Genomic DNA, 10,016 nt, shown 5'->3' on the forward strand with positions numbered 1-10,016 from the left:
TCATACTTAAAGGACTTCATCACCTTTCATACTGGTAAATATCCTCTGGAGAATAACATTACTTATGATCACCTGCCAACACATTATGTCTCTTATCTTGCCAAAATATCAGCCCAAAAAGAACCGATAAGTTTTCTTGAAGCCAAGGAATCTCTCATATGTACCAAAGTTGTAAGAGAAGAGCTAGATGCTCTTGACAAAAATAAAACTTGGGAAATCACTCATCTTTTGAAGGGAAAGCTAGCAGTTGGATGTAGATGGATATACAAAATAAAATACAAGAGTGACAGATCTGTAGAAAGATATAAAACTAGACTTGTTGCCAAAGGATACACTCAGACTCATGGAGTCGATTATGATGAAACATTTGCTCTGGTAATAAAAATGAACACTATCAGGGTTCTCTTGTCAGTCGCTTGCAACAAGCAGTGGAATTTGTATCAACTTGATGTCAAAAATGCCTTCTTTCAAGGAGAGCTAGAAGAAGAAGTATTCATGTATCTTCCTCCAGGGCACCCAAAGGAAACAAACCTTGTGTGTAAATTAAAGAAGGCTATTTATGGGCTAAAACAATCTCCTAGAGCGTGGTATACCAAACTCAGTCATGCTCATGAAGACATCAACTTTGCTATCAGTGTGATGGATAATTCCTTGTTTATTAAACATTACGAAGGGCTTACCACGGTGATTCTTGTGTACATTGATGACATTATAATCACCGAAGATTGTGAGGATGAAATTGCTAAAACCAAAGCCTATCTTCACAAAGTATTTGATATCACGGACCTTGGCCATCTTCGATATTTTTTGGGAATTGAGGTTGCCTACTCAAAAAAGGTTATTTTTATTTCTTAAAGAAAATATGTTCTTGATCTCCTCGAATAAACTAGGAAAACTGGATCCAAACCTATTGACATATCGTTTGAAGTTCATTCTAAACTTTGCAATGAAGGAGACCCAGTTATTGACATAAGGGGATTTCAAAGACTTGTTGGAAAATTAATTTATCTTACAGTCACTAGACCTGACATTGCTTATGTTGTCAGTGCCATAAGCCATTATATGTACTCTCCAAAAAAGGCTCATCTCATGGCCATAGATAGAATTTTAAGGTATTTAAAGAAGTCACCAGGGCAAGGAATTTTGATTAAGAAGGGAAACAATTTTGACATTGAAGGGTTCTCGGATGCCGACTGGGTAGGCATTGAGGATAGAAAGTCTTACTACCGGCTATTGCATATTTGTTAAAGGAAATCTCACAACCTGGAAGAGCAAAAAACAAAACATTGTCTCTAGGCCAAGTGCTGAAGCTGAATATAGGGCTATGGCTTCCACAGTAGCAGACATTATGTGGACCAAGTCTCTGTTGGAAAAATTAGGAATCGAAATTAAGAATCCTATTTAGATGTTTTGCGACAATCAAGCTGCTATCCACATTGCCTCAAATTCTGTTTTTCATGAAAGGACGAAACATATAGAAATCGATTTCCACTATGTAAGAGAAAAGGTAAAAAAGAGTGAAATTTGTACTCCATATACAAAGAGTTCAGATCAACTTGTCGATGCGCTAACCAAAGGTCTCAAAAAAAGCCATCTTTATCAAATATTAAGCAAGTCGGGTTGTATGGATATATACGCTCCACTTGAGGGGGAGTGTTGAGATAAGCAATACCTTCACCGAGACCCTATCTTTGGATAGTTGTTAGGTTGTTGATCTGTTATGACCGTAAGATCTGGAAGGCTTGGAGATTTAGATAGCTGACAAGATATTGTATATCCTTTCTTGTTTAACTTTCTTTTATGTTTTTTTTTGTTTGTATATGCCTCTATATATTGGAGCAACTTATGATTCCTGATATAAAAAATATATAAGAGGGTCGGTGAGTTCGTGGACGTAAGCCATCCTTAAGGTTGAACCACGTTAAATGTTTGTGCCTCATTTATTTTTGCAATTCGCTTAACAAATAGACTACTTTCGGTTGGATGCTGCTTATGGGAAATGTGAAAAGTGACAAACTACCTGAAGAGATGTAGATACCAGATGCCTAGCAAATGCAGGATGTGCAAAATGGATGAGGAATACATGCACCATCTCTTCGTTGATTATGCATTCATGAGAGCTTTGAACTTCAAATCATGGGGTGATATGAGTTTGGCTGGGGATGATCACACCACTGTCAGAGACCTATTGTTGGATCAGGATTTCAAAAACAGGGTAGCAGATGGTTGTTTGTAAGAAAGTGTTGGTTACTGAGAGTTTGGAGGATGGTGTGGCTAGAAAGAAACAACATGACCTTCAGCAGGGTATCAATGCCTCTTCCAATCATCTTGATGAAGATACAGGGTGAATCCAAGGAATGGTGTAGCTTAAAATGGCCAACATCGATCCTGTCCTGGCTAGGATACAATCGGTTTGGATAATCTATAATTCAAACTGAAGCCTAGCTAGGTTGTGATCTCTTACTCTTGTTTCTTAATTCTTACATAGCGGTGGACCTAATTGCTTGGCTCCCCACAACATTGTATCTAGTGATGACTTGACCCACTGATGTGAGCTAATTCTTTCTAGGGGTGTCAACGAGCCTGGTTTACCCGGACCCCACTCGAACCAAGCCCTATAGGGTCCAGGTATGGTGATAAATAAGAAGACCCAATTAAGACTCGGGTCTAGACCCGGAGGTCCAATTAATACATGGACCTGGGTATAGTTTGTAAAATTTTATACCAGACCTGGACCCGACCTGAGTTTTGATTAAGACTCACAAATTTTTAATATAAAAATGATAAAAAATATAGTTCTACCGGGTTTGGTTCATGTAGTTCTTATCAGGTACCGTTTTTCTTATAGTAGACTTAATTAGACCCTGGTTCAAACTGGATACCATACCCAAAAATCCGGTACAAGTCTGGTTTTCCATCTAGTAATACAAATTGAATCTATTCTTTTAAAATAAAAAATTAAATAGATTGTACTCATTTTTGGCAGATCCAGTTCCAAAAAAAAGTCAGATTAGATCATAATTAGATCCATGATTATATATTGTAGTCAGATCAAGGTATAAAACTATACCTACTTTTCAGAACTCAGAGCAACAAAGGTCAAACAAGGTGGTTCAATTCTTTGTGAAAGGAGAGACAAGTTTTTTTTTCTGCAAGCTGGGATTAGGCAAACCACTACCAGTTTATTAAGTAATTAAATCAACAATATACAATATGATCACACTTCTAACCGGTGAAATGAGAGAAGTTTATGTGTACATGTCTTGCATCCATCCATAAGGTTCAGCTGAGTTGATTCATCCCAAGTTAGACAAAGTTGGGTTCCTATGGTCTTTTACGTCATAGATCATAACCATAGCCATATGGGGATTTCCATGGGTGTGAACTCTGTATGTGTGAAAAGGCATGTGGACTGATGTAGGTTATTAACATATTATGACACTAAAACTAGTTTGAAAACTTGGTTTGGGTGTCAAACCAGCTACCACGTTTTGCACTCAAAACCAAGGTTGCCAAACTAGGAAGCCAAAGTGGAAAATGATACAGAAAGCAGAAGCGAGAAACAAGGCATTTTGAAATTTATATGCAGCAGAAAGCAAACTATCAATTTGAAAGCAAAATAAAAATAAAAAATAAAGCAATATGATAAATATGAATCAAACAAGAAGCAAATAAAACCTAAAATAAAATTGATTATTCTTATATTTCATAATTTTTCAATAAAAGAGTTAATTTTTTGTCAAAATCTAGCAATGATGGTTACCAATTTAGAGAAAGTACATGAGAAGTGAGCGAGAGCATGAAAGAAACTATATAAAAACATGAAAATAAACATAAGAAAAACATATAGAAAATATATACCATGTGTGTGAGAAGCATAGAAGAAGCATGGGGAAATCGAGATTCCCATGAAGTTTCAAAAGTGAGGAGTATCGCTCTTTGAAAGTGAGTTTTCGAGAAGCGTGCTTCCCACCTACCTAAGAAGCTTCATGTAACTCTGCTCAAAACCTAGTTTGATGACTGTTTTGGGTGCCACCAAACCTAATTTGTGGGTAAAACTGAGCCGGTTGTTCTCCACAACTTTCCTCCTCTTTTCTCTTAACACCCCTTCCACCCTTGTTGTCTGGCCAATTCTGGCTGAAAAATTGCTAGATTGGTATCACTCGATAAGGGTGGTACCAATTGGCTATTTTCCGGTCGGTGACCTGCTAGAAAATGGCTGAAAACCTTTTTTTTGGTTTCATTGTGGCTGAAACTGTTATAGATAAAAAATGGTTGAGAAAAAAGCCACTCGGTGGGGCATTTCTCGATAGTGGCTGGCTGAAAAATGTCTGGCTAGCCACTTAAAAAACATGTTAAAAGATGAAAACTTTTTTCCCAACCATTTTTTATTAGTAAATGATTGAGAAAAAAGTTTTCATCTTCTATTATTTTTTTAAAGTGGCTAGCCAACCATTTTTCGACCAGCCAATGCCGAGAAATGTCCCACCTAGTGGCTAGCCATTTTCCTACCACCCACCAATCGAGAAATGACCGGGATGGTTTCGCCCTCATTGGGAGCCAGGCCAAGCCATTTTCTAGCCGATGGTTGGCTGAATAGTAGCATACCTTATTTATTTATTTATTTATTGAGACTAAAAACTTGGTTTTTAGTCATTCAAACACCTGATAACTTGGTAGCACTTGCCATTCAATCTACTAATGACCGTCTATTTTTTAGCCCTCCATGCTACTCATCTAGACAACAAATGGCATTGCAAAACCTTATGGGGCCCATCCACATGAAGAAGAGTCACCTTAGTTGATTTTGGATGTCAAAGACTGAGGAGTTGTCCAAGGCTCGTTAGACCTAATCCAGACTTGATTCAACCTACCACTCACCCCTTGATTTGGAAGAAAGAATTTAAGCATGAAATTGGGTTGAGCTAAGGTTTAGGCAAAAAATATTTTCGTTTGGGTCTAGCTTAACTAGACCCAAGCCTAATCAAGTTCTTATAGGCTTTGACCAACTTTATAAAGCCTAGGCTCAACCTGTAACTCTCCAAAATTTTAACTAAAAATTTTATAGATTTTTTTTGTATATATGAAGTCTCATGTATGACATTGTCTTAATCGAATTGAGCTTTAAGGAGTCAACCTACACAAGTACTAATGTTTACTAGCTTCTTAAAACAGAATTTGAGAAAAGACATCTAACTGATAAACACTTTATTTAGAAATCTCATATACTTTAAAATTCACAACAAAAAAAATAATTTGAAAATGGTTAAACATTCTGAGCGAGTTACAGGTATTTAAAACAACATCAAAAAATCATAAACTATTCTAAACCATTTATTGTATAATGAAATAATTTATATCAATGATTCACTTAAATAAACAGTTATCAGAGTAATTAAAATTCATGGGATCTAAATAAAATAAAAAAAGTAGTGCATCCCTTCTATATATACTATTGAGCCTTCATCGCTGAAATAACTCAGTCCTTTAGAGCAGGTTGTGCAAGTCTAAACTCCACCTCAAGAACACAAGGTCATGAGAGTACTACTTTCTATTGCCGACACAAAATGCTGATATATTATTCATGCAACCAATCCATACCCAATATGGCATCAAACTCAGTCATATCAAGTAAGATCATATTTGCAAAAAAACTCTATCCACCAAAGACTACGTCTATATCTAGTATGTAGTTCACATACATTAAATTATTACCAAGAGAGTTATATATGTCTAAAATATGTATCAGAGGCTCTACAGTAGCATTCAACTGTTTAACAAAATCACATGATATAAAGGAATGCATAGCACCACAATAAAATAGTATAAGAGTTGCTCATCAAGCGACTAGGATTGTACCTTGCACCAACTCACCCTTCATGAGTTGCTCGATCATGGCAGTGTAGACACGTCCTACCACTTGTTTTGCTGTTGTGGCTACTGCTGCTACTACTATTGTGGCCTACCTCCTCCTGTCGTTTGCTTTTGCAAATCTGCCTTCCTTTTGTGATAAGCACTGATGTAATGCTCCATCTTCCTGCAATACATGCATGCACATATATTGTGAGGACATGATTGTCTATCATACAACCTGTTGCACTTCTAACATGTCTAACTCTGATACTATGGTCAAGTCATGTCTCTGTTGTTTCGCTTCCGTCTCTTGGCCTGAGGAGTGATCCACTCTTCGGTGAGCTGCTTGCCATTATACCCTATTTACCTAACTGTTGTTGTCCTGACCTATTTCATTGAGCTTTCTGCCCTTCAACACATTTGTCCTCCACAAGCATCGCTACCTCAATAGCATCACCCAAAGATTTTGGTCCCCTGGTGTAGACATTAGTCCTCAGTGCTAGCTTTAGACCCCAAACAAACTTTATCACTCGATCCTCCTCAATGATAAACATTGGGACAATAGAGTTCTAATGCCCTGAACTTCATAATGTAATCTAGCAACAACATCGTCCCCTACTACAGGTTTAAGAACTCTTGTATCTTCTTGCTACATTGATGCTTTAAGAAATAGATTACATAAAAAGCCAAACTCGTCCCAAGCCACGATACCATTCTCAAACCAAACCTCGTGGGTCGTGTCCCACCACTTTTCAATATGGTCTTTCAGCCGATATGTCCCAAAGTTGACCTTATGGTTCTCGAGAACATCTAGAACAAGGAAGATTTGCTCAATCTCCCGAACCTATGTCTCAGCTAGTTCAGGGTCCACCTTACCAGAAAAATGTAGGAGGATCCATATCCTTAAAATGTTTGTAGGAGACCCTACCCACATGTTGTTGTCTCTCTTGGGACACTTACTTCAAGTTATTGCCCATGGCCTACTGTTGCACAGCTCTGACCAAGTTGTTCAATGAGTCCATCATATAATTATAACAAGCTACACACACCATCTATTAGAACAAAATTGACTTAAGTTGATCTAGGTCAAATCGTCAGGTCAATTTTTATGATGTTTCTAAAAGTTTATAATTTTTTAATCATACAAATCAAATAATGTCACCACAATAATTGAAATTTAAGCTAGAACATACTTATAGAGCATAGCTGGGTTATTGGATGTGCCATGAACTAAATTTAAAATCCCTAAATATGGATTTAAATCAATTTCCCAAGCTCAGGTAACAAATATGTTCTCTTAAGATACATATGGTATCCAATCTAAGCTTAGGCTTTGATACCAAGTTTGTAATGCCCCAAAATTTTAACCAGAAATATTGTCAATTTTTTTATATATGAGGTCTCATCTATGGCATTTTCTTAACCGAATTGAGATCTAAGGAGTCAGCCAATGCACGTACCAATGTTTACTAGCTCCTAAGAAAAGAATTCTAGAATATATATCCAATTCATAAAACACTTTATTTTGAAATTTCATATACTTTAAAATTTACAGTAAAAACAATAATTTGAAAATGGTTAAACATTCTGGGCAAGTTATAGGTATTTAAAATATTGTCAATAAATCATAAACTATTCTAAACCATTCATTTCATAATTAAATATTTCATCTCAATGGTTCACTTAAATAAATAGTTATTAGAGTAAATAAAATCCATGATATCTAAAAATAAAAGAATAGGTTTACATGGTGCCTCATAGCATCATGCAATTGCTCCTCAACTTACTCATTATCTAAAAATTTAAAAAATAAGGTGTTAGACTCTTAACCATGTCTTAGTAGGATACATATTAATGTTGTATGCATACACAACACTAAGCATGCATAAGCATATATTCATATAATAACATACAACACATAATAGTAGACATATAACTGAATCTAAACAACCATTAAATTTTAGGAAATATATTATCATAACATGTCATCATTAAACATCACATCATTACAATCATGCTTTAAAAAGAAACAATAAAATAAACATAACTGTATAATGTAAAGTGATCCTAATAATCTAATTTATTGTTTTTCTTGCTTAATCATGTAGGCATCCCAGACAAAATTCTTCATCAATTCTAGACCATTTAGGTATTTATTATGCTAACTGGTTTATTATAACTTGAATGGCAACCCAAAAGGAGAATGACTAAGAACCGAGAGAAAATCTTCTAATGTCAACATAGAATAGAATCTCTTGTAAAAAGACTTTACAGGTCAAGGAAACTATCACCTAGGCCACATGGTATCTGGTCTCTCTCACTATCGAGATTGGGGAACCAAAGGAGACGCTTCGCTCTTCAAATAATACAATATCCTAGAAGCATATACCCTCTACCCTCTCTAAGATAGACTTGAGATGTTAGATCTCGAAAATTTCTATACCCTTTTAAGTACTAGAAATCGTTAAGTGTAAAGTTATCTTTAATTAAGGTCATAGGTCAATGATATTTGTTTTTTCACAATTTAGTGCAAAGTCAATACCCCATCGACTTCTCACAACCCCTTGCTCATATTTGAGCGAATAGCATGTGCTTGCATATCATACACATACCTTACAACACAAGAATATCATATGACCCAATCTTCATATTCATGCATATATGCAAGGCACATCCATATGAGTATATGCGACACATCAATACGAGCTCTCAAGCACTGATCAGTTCCTTGAACTATGAGCTCACACATGAGCAATCAATTGTGCATCATGTTATTCATGTATCATGGTATATAACAACAACAATTAATTATCATGATGCATGCACATAAATCATGTCATAACATACATTGCATATAATATTCATGTAAGAAAATAAACAGATCAGGCATTCATTTGAATAGGCAAATATCATTTAGTACATGCATAATCATAACATGGCACATCATAATGTCATTCAAAACCCACACACACTAGTGTCTAACCATTAGTGTGTCATCATAGTTTAGTTCTAGAACTAAGACTTGTCCAATTGGTCATCTTTCGAAACTCAGACACATGTACCACAAGAGTTCCAACTCGAAACTACAAGGACTGAATTTTATCAGTCGGTATAAATCCTGGCTCGATTAAATTATAGTGACAAAAAATCTAAAAATTTAACGGCAGATACAAGATGTGTTAGCTAAATATAGCCACAGACCTTGCCTTAATTAAAGTTTAAAGCATAGAGAAATAATTATTTTACTGAAATTGGTTTTTTTGCTTTTAAACTAAACTGTCTTGTTCAATCCTTCTAAAGAAGCCTTAAATCAGTAATCTTGTAGAATAAAAAAAACTATAATATTTGCTATAGGTAGAAAAACATGTCTACAACAATCTGAGATTAGGTTCAAACTCTATCAGAGTTGTGAATTAAAATTCATGAACCATAGGTTGTTCAGGTTCTTAGACAGGCTATGCTTTAGAAATTTTCAAGTTCTTAAGCCAAATTTTGTGATTTTTATCTAATGGATTGTAATGAATCTATGCATAAAAAATATGTAAACTAACATACATAAACTTTTTAGCCTTTATCATGGTATAAATTAAGAGAAATAAAATTTGCAATACAGGATGGTTGAAATACAGAATGTCTATCAGGACAAAAATCCTTTTTGACTTTCAGAGACTAACTTTTCATCTGAAACTCAAACAAAGCCAAAATTTCTCTTAAGACTTCCTCTATGAGTCTAAAACATCTCTATAAAATTTGAGAATTTTTGGACAAGTCATTTGAGCATACGATAAAGTTCTTGAAAAGTGCCTAAGACCATGAAAAACAAGACAATTTGTCTTTTCATGAAAAATCATGTATATTTTATAATTTTCACAAAATAAACTATATAAATATGTTTTTTATAATTCAATTCATTGTAATACGATCAGTAACAACTTACACATGCATCCACATGATTTTATGCTATAAATAAATTAATCTAATGCATGAAATCAAATCTGAAACACACAAGAAACTGTTTATTTAAAAAACAAGCTCTCATATACTTAAATAAATATCCAAAAAAATAGAAATAAATTCTGAGTCAAATTTGAATCATGCACATGTATATCAAATCTAACAGAATGGATAAAACATAGGTTGAGCATGCATAAATAAAATTATAT

Source organism: Nuphar pumila, chromosome 5 (assembly GCF_984573655.1).
Source record: "Nuphar pumila chromosome 5, dmNupPumi1.hap1.1, whole genome shotgun sequence".
NCBI classification, from domain to species: domain Eukaryota; kingdom Viridiplantae; phylum Streptophyta; class Magnoliopsida; order Nymphaeales; family Nymphaeaceae; genus Nuphar; species Nuphar pumila.